The sequence below is a fragment of the Danio rerio genome, chromosome 20, assembly GCF_049306965.1.
Source record: "Danio rerio strain Tuebingen ecotype United States chromosome 20, GRCz12tu, whole genome shotgun sequence".
In the NCBI taxonomy this organism is placed as follows: Eukaryota; Metazoa; Chordata; class Actinopteri; order Cypriniformes; family Danionidae; genus Danio; species Danio rerio.
The window spans coordinates 8,988,380-9,008,182 of NC_133195.1; the positions used below are offsets into that span (position 1 = coordinate 8,988,380).

Sequence of the window (19,803 nt, forward strand, 5' to 3'; positions counted from 1 at the left end):
GAGTTTATTTATTTATTTTTATTTTTATTTTTTTTGGCCTTAGACACAATTATTGAAACCCTGCCCATAGCATTTGCATCACTTTGGCTTAGCCAGTGCTCAGGAAGGCAATCGGTTTAATGTCGCTGTCAAACGAGTTGCTAGAGTTTTGAATTTAATTATGTAATTAATATAATTAAAACACAAAGTATATAACTTTTCAGTTTTCATCTGGCTACTAAGTTATATAACTATATTTTATATTTATATTTTGACAAAGCATAACTCCCATACCTTAATTTATGAAATTCCACAATCCAGTGACTTCACTTCTATTGTAAAACATTTGTAAAAGTGGTATTAAAACCAATGAATATGCATGTTCAGAGTTTCAGAGTGGGCTACAATTTATCTCAGATTCAAGCCAGCACCCTGCTTCACCCTCAAACCCTGAAACTCATCCCAGTGCAAATCCTGAGCCCAGAAACTCAGTCCCTCCAGAGATTTGAAACATGACGCTCTCTTGAAGCCTCTCTCTTAAAAGGGCTTTTACATGAAAATTTAACAAGTGTGAAATTAGAAAGGTTAGCAAATAATAAAAGCAATGCTAGTGGGGGCGCAGGCCCACTGTTGCACGCCATGAACGTCGTAATTGAAAACGCTCCGTCCTGTCAGGAAAATAATCATGAGTAGAAGCAACAGAGGGGAAGAGCTCGGCGATATCATAGCGAAATTAAAACACACCGTGGTAACAGACGCTTTTTATTTCGAGCCTGTCTTGCATCATTCGTCTTGGCTCTTGAGTGGCACCTCTGCCAACCGCTGCGAGTGATTTATTGTTCAATGTAGCAGGACTGCACAAGCAAGCTGGTTTGAATATCATTTTTGGCACAAATGGATTCGGAGTTCAAGCTGAGCTCAAAGGGAGAAGCTTCTGATCCCTTCTCCAAGTCATCCTACTGGAGATTGAGGTCACAAAGGGACAGAAAATGCAGGAAATAGACTGATGTCACTTCCTAGCAGGGTGGATGAGATAAATAACCACACACACAAAAAAACCAATCAATTAAACAATTAAAGGACCTTTGGTAGTGAAGTCAGACCTGCCAGCCATCGCCATACCTTTCCGTCATGACTGGAAGTATTACAATATTTATAGGCCTTTTTATTGTCAGTGTGGGCACGGGTCCATTTAGTTTATTGAATTCCAAATGATATGCAAATGTCGAGCAGAGTGCAGTCACACATGGACTGCCAATGCAGGAGTTATCTGATGTCAGCATTCTACATGCACTCAATCATTTCCTACGATGGCAGTGAGAAAGAGAGAGAGAGAGAGAGAGACGGCATTGACAGAGAGGTTACAAATGAGCACCAAAACACTTCTCACCTGAATGAGACAGGTCAAAATAGGAGATCTCTGGTGGTTGGTGCAAGATAAAAGAAAGTGTATAGGAAGTATGCTGACTAAAGTGAAAACTAAGAATTCAACTGTTCCAAATTTGAGTTATCAATATATATATATATATATATATATATATATATATATATATATATATATATATATATATATATATATATATATATATATATATATATATATACAGTTAAAGTCAGAATTTTTAGCCCCCTTTTGATTTTTTTTTCTTTTTTAAATATTTCCCAAATGATGTTTGACAGACCAAGGAAAGTTCCACAGTATGTCTGATAATATTTTTTTCTTCTAGAAAAAGTCTTATTTGTTTTATTTCGGTAAAAATAAAAGCAGTTTTTAATTTTTTAATAACTATTTTTGGGACAAAATTGTTAGCCCCTTCAAGCTATTTTTTTCGATAGTCTAGAGAACAAACCATCTTTATAGAATAACTTGCCTAATTACCCTAACCTGCCTAGTTTACCTTATTAACCTAGTTAAGCCTTTAAATGTCACTTTAAGCTGTATAAAAGTGTCTTGAAAAATATCAAGTAAAATAATATTTATTGTCATCATGACAAAGATAAAATAAATCAGTTATTAGAAATAGTTTTTTAAAACTATTATGTTTAGAAATGTGCTGAAACAATCTTCCCTCCATTAAACAGAAATTGGGGGAAAAAATAAACAGTGGAGCTAATAATTCAGGGGGCTACTAATTCTGACTTCAACTGTATATGTGTGTGAGTGTGTGTGTGTGTGTGTGTGTGTGTGTGTGTGTGTGTATATATGTATATGTGTATATATATATATATATATATATATATATATATATATATATATATATATATATATATAGTACATAAACAGTTGAATTCAGAATTATTACTAATAATAATTAATTATTATTATTAGATTTGTAAAAACAAAAATTGCAAAAATGTAAATATCTTGGGACGTTTTTGGTGCTTTCCAGAATTGTATATAGGGGTACCTTATCAGTATGACCCTGCGTTTAAAATATAAATAAGTACTTGTCATATCTTCCTTAAGTGAATGAAAGCCAATAAACTTTATAAAACTTATCTGGCTATGAATTCATGCCTGTGTTTTCAAATATATTTAATGTTCAATTTGATGTACACTTTAAACGGAAATTTCAGGAAAATGTGAAACAAGAAAGTGAGAGAGAAAACAGATTGATACAAACTTGACTAGCCTTTCTTTCTGCCTCATCTACTGACGATGCACTTTTCACGGCAGCCGCTGTAACCAAGGAGAGATCAGTAAAATGGAAAAGACAGCTGTATTCAGCTTACCCTCAGTTGTGATAATTTGTTTTGTAATTTATTACGCTACGGAGTGTGCGGATTTCCCACTGGACGCTGCCAAGAGCCCTATCTGTAAAATGGGTTTCTATCTGTGCATGTGAGCCACATACTGCAGTGTCTCACTCTCTGCACTGTTCAACACACTCCACACTCCTGAGCTGGGTGTTTAGAACATGAGGTCAAGGTTTGGCTGGTTAGCAAGACCCAGTTGGACCCTGTTGGTAGGTGGTTTAATTGTGCTATTGGCATCATCCTTCAATCAAAGCTTATAAAAAGAATTTGCATATTCTGATGCCTATTTACAGTATGTTAGTAGATTTTCTATGGGAAAAATGATGAAATTATGACTATTACAAGGCTTACATGTGCATCAATAATTTGGTTTTTATTTGTTGTTTGTTATTGTGAGTGCTCCATTCATTTTCTCCATAGAGACATTGTTAAAAAAAATGAAAAGACTGATGTGTTGCGAGCTCTTACAGTAATTAGCTGTATATGCTTTGCTGAACTAATCTGTGTACATTCATTCAACCTATTGTTAAAATATCCCAGCTTAAAAGCAACATTTGCACAGACTCGATTACTCGTGATGCTATTTAGAAAATTTCATCAATCAAATAGCTGGAGAGTGTAGAGGGCAGGAAAAGTAGCTTTGCCCACTTCCTGTAAGCATTATAATAAGCCCTATTCAGATGGGACTAAAGCCTGGTTTATACTTCTGCGTCAAGTGATTGGCAAGACCCACGGTGCATGTATTGCATGTAGCCATGCATTTATAGCGTGCTGCGTGGGCTGCTCTGCAATAACACTTCCAAAACGCTAGCAAGCAGTAGGTGTTTATGCTTCTCTGTGTCGATTTTCTTTGCTGGTATTTTGTTATTTCTTAACGCTACCCTAATGTACAAGCGACTCAAACTCGCTCATTTTGAGGATGGAATCGGCAGACATGCAACAACTCTAATCATAAGGTAAACACAAAACAACAGTCTCTATCCGGAGCTCCTTAACGAGACTCCACACTTGTAAACACTCACTGCATTGGGCTTGCCCAGCTCTCATCTCCGCCCACACTCGTCATTGCTACCAAGCCAACCAATCACAGAACTTGCGCTACGCAGCATTGTGAGGTGTAGTTAAATTTTTTGGGAGGTGCGCGCAAGCGACCACACGTAGGCTGCACCAGAGTACTAAAATTATACTAGAATTGCTAGAAGTACAAGCATTTTTAAATCAGTATTAATGGCCCGTTTCAACTTAGTTGTACGATACACTTTTTATTTTATTTCCACTGTCAAAAGGTATAAAAAAGCAAACTGTACCATACCAGTTTTTGGATACCCTTTCAGAAGTGTACCTAGCACAACAAAAGGGTAATAAAAGGTGAAGCAAGACGCGCAGCTAAACGCTATTGTTTTACAGAGATATGTCACTGGCTAGCGGGCACGCCAGGAGAATGGAAATAAAGGAAGCTGCATTTTTTAATTACACAGGCGAGACATTACACCATAATAAAATATACATATGATCATGAGTCATGATCAACTCGAGTTTAAACAAACCTTGTCGTCATCCTGATAAACAGCCACAAATCCAGGAAGAAGAGCAGAATCTACCCGTCTAAACCACGAACAGTTTCACTTTCTCGCTTGCCCTTGCCATGCATCTATATTTGAAATAACAGATAATATGATCATAATAATGTGTGCATGATTATTGAAGTGCTTCTGACATCCGATCCTTTCAGAAACGGACAAACGTGAGAATGAAGCACAGTAAAACAAAGGAGAAGACAAAAAAACAAAGGAGCAAATAATTCTTTCAGCAACCTAAAACATGAACAAACTGCCTCGTTTAACTATTATCATCACCTTTTGGACTATTATGAACTCAGAATGATGGAATTATTTTCTAACAGAGGTTACGTGTGCTAGAAAAGATTAAAGATACAGATGAGATGTTTGTACTGTGAGCTATATGTTGCGTGTCATTTTTGAAGCAAATAAGGACTAAATGTATGCTGTGTGTTGTTTTTTCTGTAATTGGTAACCTAATGGAGACTGTGAGGGTCTGTGTGTGTTTATATATGTTGCATTTATTGATTTTATATAATCGCAGACGCTACAGTATAGGCTATTTGACCATATCATTGATGTACGGTTATAATCAAATCCTGTTCATAGAAAGGTTAGTAATGAACACCTATACACAAGTATTTATCTGTATTAGGCGTTTGTTTAATGAGAAGTTATTCTTATATGATATGTGAACGACCCATACAGCTTTACTTTGACATTTCCTCCAGCCAGAATGATGTTGACTGCAACTTTGTTACTATGCACTATGCCCACCAAAATGGTACTATTAGAAACGCAAGCCTGATAAAGGTGACCAGTACTGACCTGTATTGTACCGTACTGTACCACTCATTGAAAACGGGCCATAATTGTATAAATACATTAGTTACATTTCCTGTCAACCGATGATTCTCTGTATTGATTGTCATTGGACTATCTATCCTCTGTACATGTGCACTACATATGGTTTATAGAACTGAATATATTTAACTCAATTAGTCGGCGCCAGTGGTGTAGTGGTTAGTGCGTTGACATGGTGCTCACGGCGACCCGAGTTCAATTCCGACTCGTTGTCCTTTGTCAAGCCTTCCCCTCTCAATGCTTCCAATGCTTTACTGTCAATTCTCTACTTTTCTATCCAAAATAAAGGTGAAAACCCTGAAAAATAAAATAAAATTAACTCAGTTAAAGAAAGTATATGATTGCCACTTATGGAAATTAAAATAAAAGAGGAATTACTTTAGTTTCTGCACAAAAGTACTTGGAAGAGTTTTTATTGTTATTATTATTATTTATTTATTTTTTTTTTTAGGTTAAGCTAATATTCTTGGTTTGGCTTAGATAAAACAATTTATAAGTATGAAAAAAAATCAATATATAAAAATAAAATTAAGGGTTGTTTTTAAGGTCAGTCACCATTTACAATGGCTAAATCTGACTGGTCTAATAAGCACAAATTCATCCATTACAAATATATGTTTTTAAATGTTGGAACCAGGCTTAGGCCATTTAAAAACAACAATTCAAGTATTATATTTTAAGAAAGAAATTAAGTAAACATTACAGTGAATAAAATCTGCGGAGCTAAATAATAATAATAATAACTATCTGCTTGATTTTATTAACAGTTTTATTCTTTAAATTCCCTATGGAAAAATACCATCAGGACCAGTGCTGCGGAAAGGGATTCAAATTGGAAATCAATCTACAAACCCCTTTTATCTTAAAAAATATATATTTTTAAAACTTGAATATTAAAATGAATATTCATGTTTTATTATTATGTTTCTCTCCATGTGTCTGAAATCAGCCATGGAGCTCCAACACCCTGTGGACTGACCCGTCCACCCCTCTGAGATCCCCAAGAGCCGTGTGATTGCCATAAAGCCACACTATTTTTAGCATCGAGCCTGTTACCATGACGATGGAGTGCTTGCCGGACTCCCTGGTGACTTGGCTGTGTCATTACAGGTGAAGGGCTCAGATCCCGAGGTTGTATTTGTGCGTTTGAATACAACAGAACATTCCACGTCTGAATCACTGAATCGCCAAATGTCACATGCCGCTTCATGCTCTATTAGCGCATTCCTAGCTTTCCTCATACACACTGTGACAGAATGCTTTTATGCAGAATTTGCTTATTTGTTTAGTGACCTAGAAACTGAACATTACAGGATGACAACCTTTGTAGTCTCATTATGTGATACGCATATTAAAGAACAAAACTCTATGTGTTATACAGTCACCAGCCATATAGTTAGGTACAGTCTTTGCTTTTAAAACTGCCTTAATCCTTTGTGGTGCTCAATCAAAGAGCTGGAAATATTTCCAAGAGACTTTGGTCTATTGACATGATAGCATCACACAGTTCGTTGACTGCACATCGATGATGTGAATCTCCAGTTGCCCCACATCCTAAAGGTGCACTGTTGGATTGAGATCTGATGACTGTGGAGGTCACTGAATCATAGTAAGTTCATTGACATGTTCAAGAAAGCCATTTGTGATGATTTGAGTTAGGGCTGGATAATAATTCGATATCCAAATATATTGTGATAGATTATTTTTTCAATAACGGTGATATGATTTTTAGCCTCATTTCTGGTGTTTCGATGTAAATTTGCATATATTTTATTATATGTATAAGATCTTCTACATTGTATCATTTGTCACTAGGGATGTAACGGTATTATAAATACCGTCATACCGCAATAGCAATTTTTTTCGATATTACCGTAGTTGCATGACTCGATAAAACTATAGGTCTTCTGAGAAAATTTGCTCAGGCGAATGAGGCGAACGGGAGGTAGCGGAAACTACAATTCCCATCAGCCCAGGCGTGGCCATCATCCTTTGCGGTCTGTTGTCGCTACAGATCCAGTAATGTGGAAATGGAGTGTGCTGCTAGAAGCGGGGATGAAAAAGAGCTGGAAATGATCGAACCTAAAGCGGGTGTTGTCGCCGGGCGTACTGAAAAGCGGTGTTGTCGCGCGCGTTCTGATCAGCTGTGTTGTCGCGCGCGTACTGTAAAGCGGGGAGGGGGGGTTGAGCGCGCATACTCAAGAGCGGTGTTGTCGCGCGCCTACTGAAGGGCGGGACGGGACGGAGGGTGTGTGAAGGGCATTTTCTATCCAAGACTAAAAAGGGCATGTGCACTGCACAGGTTGAGCCCTATGTGTGTACGTGTCTGCAAGTTGGGGAATACGACTAATAACAGTCATGGGGACTGCAGAAACACAGCACACTGTTCAGATTGATGCAGACATTGACTTGTACCGCAAAGAGACCTCTATCTCACTCATGGTTTGTCCTCTCAAGTGGGGGAAAGACAATGCACAACAGTACCCACTGCTGTCAACCTGGGCCAAGTCATATCTCGCTCCCAGAAACCTCAGTCCCAAATGAGAGGGGGTTTTTTCTGTTGCAGGGGACATTGTAAATACCCAGAGATAACAGCTTTAACCAGATTATAGTTATATGATAATTTTCCTTAAAACCCATCTCTATCTAAGTGAGTGAGTGAGTGAGTGATTAAATGTTGAATGTGATGAGTTTTCAACAATACTAAATTGAAACTTTTTTTTTTACATGGTTTAATATTTTTTAGTTAATAAAATTGAAGTTCCTGTTTCAAAGCTTACAGATAGATGGCTAATTTGTATGTCATTGACACTTTTGGCACTTTTTTGGAGTATTTTCATAAGTTTTGTTTTTCCTGTGAATGATTCAATAAATACCGTACCGTGACATTTATACCGAGGTATTACCGTACCATGAAATTCTGATACCGTTACATCCCTATTTGTCACTGAATGTCTTTCAGTGCTCAGCCGTCAGAAAGAGCATGATGTCACTTGCATGATGACGTACATCAGACACGCTGGCAGCTCTCAGCAGTTGGTTTTAGCTACAAAATGAGTGCCCTGAATACAGATATGAATGAACAAGCTTCCAAGAGTAAGAATGCAGATGAATTAGTTGATGAGAGAGGAAAGACGAATGCTGTGATGTGGAAGTGGTTCGGCTTTTTAAGTTCCAACAAACGTACAGTTTTCGGTGCTCTGCAAAATATGCGGGAGAGTGAGGCATACTAGCAGCGGGAACACATCAAATCTGTTCCACCCAATAGAACATACTGAGAGTCAGAAGATGAGGCATCATAAAAGTTTAAGCCAACCTGTCGCCTCACCATGACCACCGCGACACCAAAAACAAAGCAAAATCTGGCAGTTACTCTTGTGAACTTGTTCATTGCAATTATTTAACTCACAAATATTCACCAAACAAAGATTTATACAATGTTTTTAAACACAAATAGCTGACCTCATTATTCAAAAATGGACTCAAAAACTCCAAGGTGCAACAGCAGTGATTAAGCTTTATTTGTCAGTAAAGAAATGTGAATTCCCTCACCCTCCTCCTTTCTCTAGTGCTTGTCTCGTCTGTTCTGTTCTTTCAGCTGAAGGCAGAGGGAAAATTAAAAGCCAATATCACAGTCCATTTCACCAGCCTTCTGCTGCTGCAGACAAAGCCACACGTCAACTCATTCCCTTTCCCTCCCACTATTACCTGCATTTCTCTCTCATCCATCACACTCTCCTGTACCCCGGTAAATGGTGACGTCAAATCAGGAGAGATCCTCTTTCGCTCGTCTTTCTCTTCTGCTCACGCTCATCTTATTTAGGTTAATGTGACGTCAAAGAGAGAGCGGCTGCCCCATCAGACGGTGCTTTGGTGTAGTCATTACTCATCTGTGCGTGTGCAGCAGCAGCGCTTTCCTTGACCTCCGCTTACGGTTAGTTTTTATAATCCTTATTCTCGAAAACTATTATGTGTTTGGGCTGAAAGTAAAAATATATTAAAAAACACCTATAATACAAAATGATTCACATTTAGACTATATAGGTTTAATGCATCAAAACACTAAATAGCATAAAATAAATGATATACTGGCCATCACCTAAATACAAAGCTTTATGATTTGAGAGTCAGGGTTGAGAAATGAGGTGAGAGAGATTATAAAAAGTCATATTTAAAAATCTAAATAATAAACTGATGTTATTTGAAAACATCTACCAATGTATTTGTATCAAAATAATAAACTGATGTTTTTTAAACATGTGAAATGTATTTGAAGATATATGCCATAATTGCAATGGGAATCTGTACTTCAAAAAAGGTGTCCTCAGCATGATATTAGTTCTTAGTATAATATGTTAGCATACATTTTTGCAGCATATATTCTGAGGTTTATCAGCAGCGTGACGCGAAGTGGAGGAAAACAACCAACTAGATATGCACTATTTCTGCTTATTACAAGGCTGCTTGAAACAAAAATAGAGCTGTAATACTTAACTCTTTAAATGTAAAGCTTGTAGAAAAAGAGAGCCGAATAGAGCATACACTAACCTGTGTATCATTCAGTCACAAGATGGCACTAAACATTCAAATGCTTGTCTATCATCCCACTTTCCTGCCTGTAAAGATCGGCGATACCACTTTTTTATATGAAATGCAATAATGATACTATATATATATATATATATATATATATATATATATATATATATATATATATATATATATATATATATATATATATATATATATATACATACATACATACACACACACATACACACACACAATATACAGTACAGCCACATCACACTGCTACAGTTCGACGGCATAATCGTGTGTATAATAAAGAAAATACTGAGCCACTGAGAATCTCAAAACTCTTTTGTAAGAGGAACTACTTTCTTCCACCATTCATTCACATCTGCAGCTGACGTTAGAACAGAAGAAACCATTACTAATTTACCAACGTCACTTTAGAGCTAGTATTTGAATGACTCTCTAGCGTAATATCTGAGGTGATGACAAAACAGGTGATTTTGCACATATGTAAGATTATAAAGCTAAACAGCATGAAATGCCATCAGTCTACAGATATTTCCCAGTATTTCTCTTTAAATTTCTCTTTAAACTCTTTAAATGTAAAGCTTGTAGAAAAAGAGAGCCGAATAGAGCATACACTAACCTGTGTATCATTCAGTCACAAGATGGCACAAAAAATTCAAATGCTTGTCTATCATCCCACTTTCCTGCCTGTAAAGATCGGCGATACCACTTTTTTATATGAAATGCAATAATGATACTATATATATATATATATATATATATATATATATATATATATATATATATATATATATATACATATATATATACATATATATATACATACATACATACACACACACAATATACAGTACAGCCACATCACACTGCTACAGTTCGACGGCATAATCGTGTGTATAATAAAGAAAATACTGAGCCACTGAGAATCTCAAAACTCTTTTGTAAGAGGAACTACTTTCTTCCACCATTCATTCACATCTGCAGCTGACGTTAGAACAGATGAAACCATTACTAATTTACCAACGTCACTTTAGAGCTAGTATTTGAATGACTCTCTAGCGTAATATCTGAGGTGATGACAAAACAGGTGATTTTGCACATATGTAAGATTATAAAGCTGAACAGCACGAAATGCCATCAGTCTACAGAGATTTCCCAGTATTTCTCTGTTGCAATCGGGAGATCACAATATTACTATGGAATAAATGTAGCACTACAACATCCAAAAGAGAGAGATCGACTTTTAAAGTCATTTACCTGTTTAATAATGATTTGATCAGCTGTAGTTTGTAATTACGCTGCTTTTTTTAGGGCTTATTATGCTGCCTGCCAACATCTTGTGGATGAACATCGTCAACCGTCTTTGCTCAAAGACGATGCGCTGTCTCTCAGAAATTATAAATATTTAAAAATAGACACTATCCTTAAAATAAACTGCATTACAATCTAAACAATTACATTCTTGACTAAAAAAGCTTCTAAAGTACAGTATGTTGTTTAACAGCAGCAATATTTGTCAAACTGTAGAGCGTCTTCTGCTTGTTGCTTTATGTGGACAGACTAATACAGAAGGGTGAAGGCTTAAGAGGCTGGACAAGAGCTGTTACTGCATTGTATGTACTGTATGTAGCTATTACTATATATATATGGACTAGAAACAAGACAAAAATTAAACTAGAAAAAAAGCATTTTGCAGTGTTGTTGCATCACCCTGATATTGACTTGAGAAAAATTAATATCCACAAAACAAAAAAATTAGCGCAAACATTACAGCCCGTGTGCTACATGTGTTTTAACATTTGATCTATTATAAATGTGTGTTACTGACACATACAATAAAAACATAAAAAACTGAACTACTGAATAAAACAGATGTCACACTTTAATTGTTACAAGCCCTAAAAAACGACTCTTTCATGTGTTTCCATTGGCCAGCCATATTCTAATTTGATAAAACACAGACATGAAACACATTTTGTCTCTTTGCTGTATTTTTGACCCTTTTTAATCAAAAATTAATCAAGCTCTTGCTGAGTAAATGGCAACTGCAGTCTGTGTCTGTCTGCGTGTAGGCAGATGAATCATTAAATGTTTAGCAGCATTTCTACAGTTCTCTTTTAAGGGTTTTGAGTGTGTCTCTCCCATTTTTGTTTGCAGTCGATTAGATAAGAAACAGCACCTTCTGTGAAACTCATAGGATTTTCTTTCTACTCGAATACACACGTGAATTATAACCGATCAATTTGTGGTGAAAATTGCTTGGTTACAGGGGAATTAAATAGTCAGAAATGCGTTAATAAAGGACAGGCTATTGGCTGCACGGGACACAACACAAGTATGGTTTGTATAATTGTACTTGACAATATTCCAGTGAATAACAGGTAATCCACATAAACACGACTAAACCCATCTTAAAATGTAATCAAATTATAAAATGGTTTGAATTATTTTAACATTTTCATATAGGTTTACTGATTAACTGTTTTTCACTTGAATGGTGTCAGGTAGTTATATTTATACACAGTTTTTATAAAAAAATGGATTAAAATTTATTTATCTTTTCCTTTATTTATTTTTGTTCCATTTCTAATATTTAATAATATTTATTTAATGTATTTAATATATATATTTGGGGTTGTCATTTTTTGTACTATGTAAGCTTCGAAATAATAATACATAAATAACAATATTATATATATATATATATATATATATACATATATATATATACATATATATATATATATATATATATATATATATATATATATATATATATATATATATATATATATATATATATATATTTGAAGAAATAATTAAATATACACCTTAAATATATATATATATATATAAAGTTTAAGTAATGAAATCCTAAATCCTAAATGTGTATATATGTATTTGATTTAGGATTTCATTATTTCAACTTTATACAAATAAATAAATAAAGATTGTATATATTTATTTATTTATTTAAGAAGCATATTTAATTACTTCTTTATTTAATTATGTATCTAAATATTATCACAAATAATAACTTATATAAATACTAGCCCCTTAATAATAGACTACATTTATTTAATTGTATCTATTTATTTTGTATTATAATTAGGTGTGCTTATTGGACGGATGGATGAATGGAAAATCTGCTTGATTATTTATCTAAGACCTGATTATTTAAATATTTGATTCAAAGGCAACACTACTCCAATGTGAATTTATATTGGCATGAACAAGATAGACCAATGCACAGTCACAAGCACATGAACAGCTGTTTTGTTATTGTGACTTCCCATTCACATGAGTTTTATAGTGTACAAACTGTATGTTGTATCTCCAACTCCAACCCTATCCCTAAACAGAACCCTAACAAATAATAATCTGGATTTTAATATTTTAACTTCACGTAAGATATATGTATAATATACTTCATTGTGTCTGATTTATGAGTTATTTTCCTCATGGGGACCAAAACAAATCAATAAAAATTAAATAAAACAGTAATAATAATAGTTGTTGTTGTTTTTATTGTTATTAAAATTAATATAATAATAATAATAATAATAATAATAATAATAAAAGAAATAATAATAAAGAAATAATAATAATAGTTATTATTATTATTATTGTTGTTGTTGTTGTTGTTGTTGTTGTTGTTGTGGTTATTATTATTGTGAATAATAATATTTTTATTATTTTTAATGTTTTTATTGTTATTATTATTATTATTATTATTATTATTATTATTATTATTATTATTGTTGTTGTTGTTGTTGTTGTGGTTATTTTTATTATTGTGAATAATAATATTTTTATTGTTTTTAATGTTATTATTATTATTATTATTATTATTATTATTATTATTATTATTATTATTATTATTGTTATTATTATTGCAAGGTTCAAATGTACTGACATTGCTATACTTGTGCTTTTGGATGTAAGGATATGAGGAAGGTACACACAAACAAACAAGCAAACTAAATTCACAAATGCAAATATATCAAGTACAAGAAAGCTGATATAAATTATCAAGTAAGAAAGCTGATCATGTGACACCACAATGTATTAATAAATTATGATAAAGTCATTACTATGTGTATTACATTTTGATCTATGTAACCTTGGTGAGCATAAAAATCTTTCAAATTGTTAAGGTAATATTTTGAATATTATGCAGTGCATGAAAAACGTGACTAACCTCCACAAGCATGTATAACTGGGTTACTCAATCCCACAAACAAACAGAAAGTGTAGTGAAGCCTGTGCTGGAGTCTGATGTCAAGCAGCAGCTGATTACCACATGCTGCACTGCATAATTACACGTCTTTGATTATATCTTCAAACAGAATGAGTTCTAAAGCATTTGTTTTTCCCCGCATGACGATGTGTGTGTTTGCGGTGTTGACCTCTTTTCTGTGGGATAAAGGGAAGCAAACTTTATAGATGTTGCTTTTGATCTGGTAAGGTAAATAACGTGCTTCTGCAGTGGGTTACTCCTGGCTTGTATTACATTGGTATTATCAGAGAACAGACAGCTGAGGGCGGTTCTGATTATTTGCATTATGAATTGAGAGTGTGCATATGGCACTGTCCAGTTTTCTCTATGTTGAATTTTTTATTGAGCGTTTGAATATTCCTTGTGCTGAAATAATGATCTCTGTTTGTGAAGTTCACAGCTTCTAGTGAGAATAAATAGTTTGTACAGATGAAAGACTGTGTGTGTGTGTGTGTGTGTGTGTGTAATTGTCAAAGGACCATTAAATTATCAGATGATAATGCACTGCACACTCTGAGGTGAAAAAGTGTCACTGTTACAATGGACTAAGCCAATGATATCAGTCTAATGAAGTTAATAATACAGAAAAGGGACTTTGTAGTTTTTTGACATACTCATTTGGAAGTTTAATGTGGTCAAGACTGGCCAAAAAGAAATATGATTAAAGCTGCAAGCAGCGATGAAAGGGACCTTGCAACCAGGCTCACCTCCGTCTGGTGGCCTTAGGATGACAGAAAACAGTGGATAATAGTAAGTTAAGCTGATATAAATACAAATCCTGAGAAAAACACTAATTTATACCAAGCTTCCTTCTGTCAGCAGGTGCTATGACTGTGACTTAATATTGGCATGTAGATGTCTTTAGAAGAGGAATAATATTGATCCTGTGAATTTTCAGGCAGATCAGAAATTGGCAGTTTCTCAATATGTGTTCTTTAGCGGTCTTGTGTCCTCATGTAACATCATCAGCTGCCAAAGTTCAGTTCCAATACTCAAGACCGGAAAAACTGAGGACGTGTGAAACTTCCTGGATGCGTTCTAGATAGAGGACGCACCGATGCAGACTTGAGCACCGAACTTGCTCTAGAAGTCCCAGAAGTCATTGCAACTGGAGGTGGGAAGTGCTGCGTTTTATTTCGATTTATTAATAAAGTTCAGAGACATAACTTATTTACCTCAGGAGTTTCCAAAATGAAACGGTGAATATAAACATTACCGTGGACATCTTAATAAAGGAATAAACAAATTAAGGGTGTTTGTTTGCTGAAATTCGTATTAAAATCTGTTTTATTTATACTGTGCAACGTATATTTAAAATGTTTTGAAGCATATTATATATTTTGTAAAGGGGAAAAACAATAAATTGTTATATTCATGCTGTGATGTTTAAATAATATTCCATTGAAAACCCGTGAAGGTCATGTGACCATCAGGAAGAATGCAGCATCTCATTTCTCACAGGAAACGTTCTCCCGGGTTTGTTCTTCCGAGGACACCTGACAAGACCAGTCTCCACAAGAACACAAGTCTGTTCTCTGCGTTCTTAGAATTGAGAAACAGCCATTGTTTGGTTTGGTTTGAGTTACTTCCTTGTCCATTGTGAAACATTGAACTTTATCAGACTGCCACAGACAATCCCTTCAATGAAAACTCTTGATCTTCACCATTTCAAGAGTTCAAACTTAGATATGCTTAGCATTTATAGCAGGTTTGGCATGCTGTCCCGGGAGAAAACCCTGAGCTCGGAGATATTTGAGCGCAGGGCTCCCGCCCGGTGCCCGATCAATAAGCATATCAGAGGATCCGAGATCAGAAAGGTCTCGATAGTTCCCCCTTTTGAAAGGGGATAAAAAGGAGGAGATGGTGTGGAAGGGGGGATACTTCCAAAATGAAGATAGGGATAAAGGTTTGAAAGTGATCCATTTATAGTAGGCTAGGATCACTCGGATTGGATTATTACTGATTACAAATGAGTGGCCAGCTGTACTCAATCATATCACATGCTCCTCTCGAAATTAGTTTATGAAACTTCACCTAGTGTCACAAAAGCCTTTGGATTAAATGGAACATGGATTCAATATGATAAAACTTGTAGGAGGAGTATGTTACAGTGTAAAACATATAATTTTCTGTTGCCAGCAGGTGGCTCTATAACTATAACTGGATATTGGCATATAAATGTATTCAGGTCAGGACTGTTAGCAAACCTGGGAATTTTAAAGCAGATCGGAAAATAAATGCCTGAGTTACATCAACTTCCTGTTTCAGGGTGAATCAAAGTTTGAGAGTCCACCCCGGTCACGCCCTTTGGCGAAAACTCTGGATCATCACAATTTAGCATCGCCAAGGCCTTCCAATGAAAATACCTAATTTTGGTGTTGATCTGAAAAAATTCCTTGGAGAAGTTTGTTAAAATACAACACCTAGAAATGGCAAAAACCATCTTTTTGGCACAGAAAGTTAAAAATATCTGACTTCCTGGTGGGTTTGAGAATTTGCTCCAAGAGACTTTTTTTGTAGGTTTTGGCTTGTTTGAGGTGTGTGCCTTTTTTCATGTGTGTATGAATTGTAGCTCGGTGGCACTGTCGAGCCATTTTGGCACACTCACCTCCGAAACCTATAACAAACAAAAATGTTCGCCACTTTTGGGGCGTGTGCAAAGTTTTGTGAGTTTGAGAATGTTTAGACCCTCAAAATTGTGATTCATTCCAGAGAAGAAGAAGAAGAAGTTGGGACAGTAAGGAAAACACAAATAAATAAAAGTAGTGATTTCCAAATTTACTTTGACTTTCATTGCAGACAATTTTTTATTTTTTTTTTTTGTTTTGTCTGGTCAACTTCATTTAGTTTGAAATTTTACAACTTTTTCTGTCCCTCAGACCTGCAACACAATCCAAAAAAAAAAAAAAATGGGACAGGAGCAATTTAGGGCTCGTAATCATGTAAGTTGGTTAAATAACGATGTGATTTGAAACAGGTGATGTCAACAGGTGATTGTAATTATGATTTGATACAAAAGCAGCATCCAAGAAAGGTCTATTCCTTTAGGACCAAAGATGGGCAGAGGATCACCAGTTTGGAAACAAATACATGAGGAAACTATTGAAATGTTTAAAAACAATGTACTTCAAATAGGAATGCATTTTGATATTTCACCTTCAACAGTGCATGACATCATTAAAATATTTAAGGAATATCAGTATATAAAGGACAAGGGCTCAAGCTTAAGCTGAACAACCTTGCTTTCTGATCTATTTTTTGTTTTGTGTTTTCCATAACGTCCTATTTTTTTTTTCTGATTTGAGGTTGTATATTAATATTATACTATATTGTTATATCATTATATGTACATATTTCTGCTTTTATCTGAAAATCAGTTTAATAGTGCAAGTATTTGTAAAATGTGAAGAAAACCAAGCATGGTTAATACTTATTTTATAAAAGGGAAAAAAGGCACTTTTTGGGCAATTGTATTCTTAAAGGTCTCCCGAAGTACCTTGAAATGCACAGCTTTTTGCGATGTTGGTGTGATGTAATTTCAACAAACACGAAGACAGGATGGAACAGATTTATTAGCTTCTTCCTCTTTTAAAGAAAATAGCCATTAGCATTTCTTTTTATTCACAGCCCTGTTGAGTTGTTCAGCTGAAGGGCATCCGACTCATGGCCACAACTGTCTACAATAGCTATGCTGAATCTGGCAAACCATTTCTCTGCTTTAAAATACAACAATCACTGTAATTCAGATGGGTCCTATACAGATTCATCGTCCATGTTAACTTGTGCACAATGTTGGATTTGCTTTCTGTGTTTTGGTTTTCAGCAGTGACATTACACTGAACTGAACTTCAACTGTGAAAACTGGATATAAATAGCCTCAATTTACTAGAACTTCATCTATTTTAAGCTGCTTTGACACAATCTACATTATAAAATTTCTATAGAAATAAAGATTAATTAAATCATGCTTCTCTGTGCTACTGTGTCTCCAAGCTGAGTGGATCAATGTATATTTGAGCTCCGGTAGTTCACGTGACATTAACACAAAGCCAGGTTTCATTTACCCCAAAGGAAAGCACATTTACTCTGTCTGAATTGTTTTTACCCTATGTACTGTAGTCATTTGCATGCCATTAACCACAACACTGTAACAGGTTTTGAATATCCTTCTTGCTTCTGCGGACAGGTACCAGGCCGTGCATCAATTGGTTCCGGGCTGTACAAGAACTCATTAATTATTTCCATTTTATTCATTTATTTATTTATTATAAGTCTAAACAATATTTTATTTTGAAAAGTATTTTATTTTGAAAAATGACCATATTTTCCAGTTACATCTCAGTCACTTGAATGCCCAAACTTAAACCACAAGTAGCAAAATGAGTAATAAACAGACATCTTTGGAAAGTTTCTTTTGGAAAGGGAAAAGGCCCAGTGACTTCTAAACTGCCAAGAAATGGATCCAAAAAACACTTGTCAACAAATCAGGTGAATCCAACATGTCTGGGCAAGAAGATCAACTGCTGTGGTTTAAAAATTATGGTGGCCCTTTAGGAGTTATTTGCATTTCGCTTCGTTTCTAGATGGCACAAGTTTGTTATTTCCAAGGTGCTTGGCTTTTGCATGCAAGCAGCATGATGCGCTCGCGCCTTCCATACGAAGCTAGTTAAATGAATGCTGCAAGCGCACTGCATTTTACGTAACAATAACTAACCGATCAGCTTCATACTTTGTCTGGAATATACATATTTCAGTTGACTAATTATCCCAGAGAAACACAGAACACCCAAACACTGCAGTTTTCTTTTTTTTTCATAAATAAAACTTGTATCAGAGTGACAGCAAAAAGTCTTTTCAGCTTGTCATCCTCTTGGAAAACAGTTGATGGTCGCCTAGCAAACTACGAACCCACTGTTCCACTATAAAATTGTCAAGTGTTGACTGGTCCCCGGTGATAAAAAGGGTGGGGATCACTGCCCTACGTGACATGTTGCAGATGTAGACAGTGCCATCTAGTGGATTTGTCATCTGAAATGTTAAATGAAATGTACCTGAAGTAGCATAATTAGGCCCAATCCCAATTCTATTTTTGTGCTGTTGGACTGCTATACAGGAGTTATTATTAAGTTATATAATATATATATATATATATATATATATATATATATATATATATATATATATATATATATATATATATATATATATATATATTTTTTTTTTTTTTTTTTTTTTTTAAACATGAAGGTAAAACACAAATGCGGTCATGAATATATTAAAACATATTTTTGTTTGTTGTAAAAATTTACTAATTTCTGGATCTCCTTACTTCCGGGTGCAGCTATGCTGCTGTTATGGCTGGTGTATTCTGGGCAATTTTCTTACCCCTTGGTGGTGTAGTCTTGAAAAATCTTTGTTCGAAGGGCTGTCTACTTCTTCCCCTTAGCCCTACACCTTCAAGCTAAAGAGAATTGGGACACCTAGGTGTACCTAGGAGTACCACAAGAACACTCAAAACAAGGGGTAGCGGTAAAGGGCTAAGGAGTAGAATTGGGATTGGGCCCTAATGTTTCGCATAAATGTAGGCTTAGACATATTTCCATTGAGCCTTGGTTAAGAAGATCTAATAAAGCTGAAGTTGATATTGATAGTAATCAAAAGTAATAGTAGTAGATAGTAATAGTATTAGATAGTAGTGGATAGTAATAGTGGTCAATAACAAAAAAAACAAGGTTATGGAACTTTGCAAGGGACACTTTAATAACCTAGCATAAACGGCAGGGCTTAAGTGTTTGAGTACAT

At 35.0% G+C, this 19,803-nt stretch overlaps 1 protein-coding gene and 1 long non-coding RNA gene across 2 annotated transcripts in view; both read right to left on the bottom strand.

Moving 5' to 3' along the window:
* dab1a (DAB adaptor protein 1a) overlaps positions 1-9,051 on the bottom strand; it is a 696,745-nt gene extending 687,694 nt beyond the window's left edge. Inside the window, exons 1-2 of the mRNA XM_073933202.1 lie at positions 8,868-9,051; positions 8,712-8,757 (exon numbers count right to left, since the gene is read on the bottom strand). The gene's annotated coding sequence lies outside the window, so the exon portion shown is untranslated. The remainder of the gene's footprint in view (positions 1-8,711; positions 8,758-8,867) is intronic.
* The window catches only part of si:dkey-25c4.1, a 37,060-nt gene that overhangs the window by 4,435 nt on the left and 12,822 nt on the right, over positions 1-19,803 (bottom strand).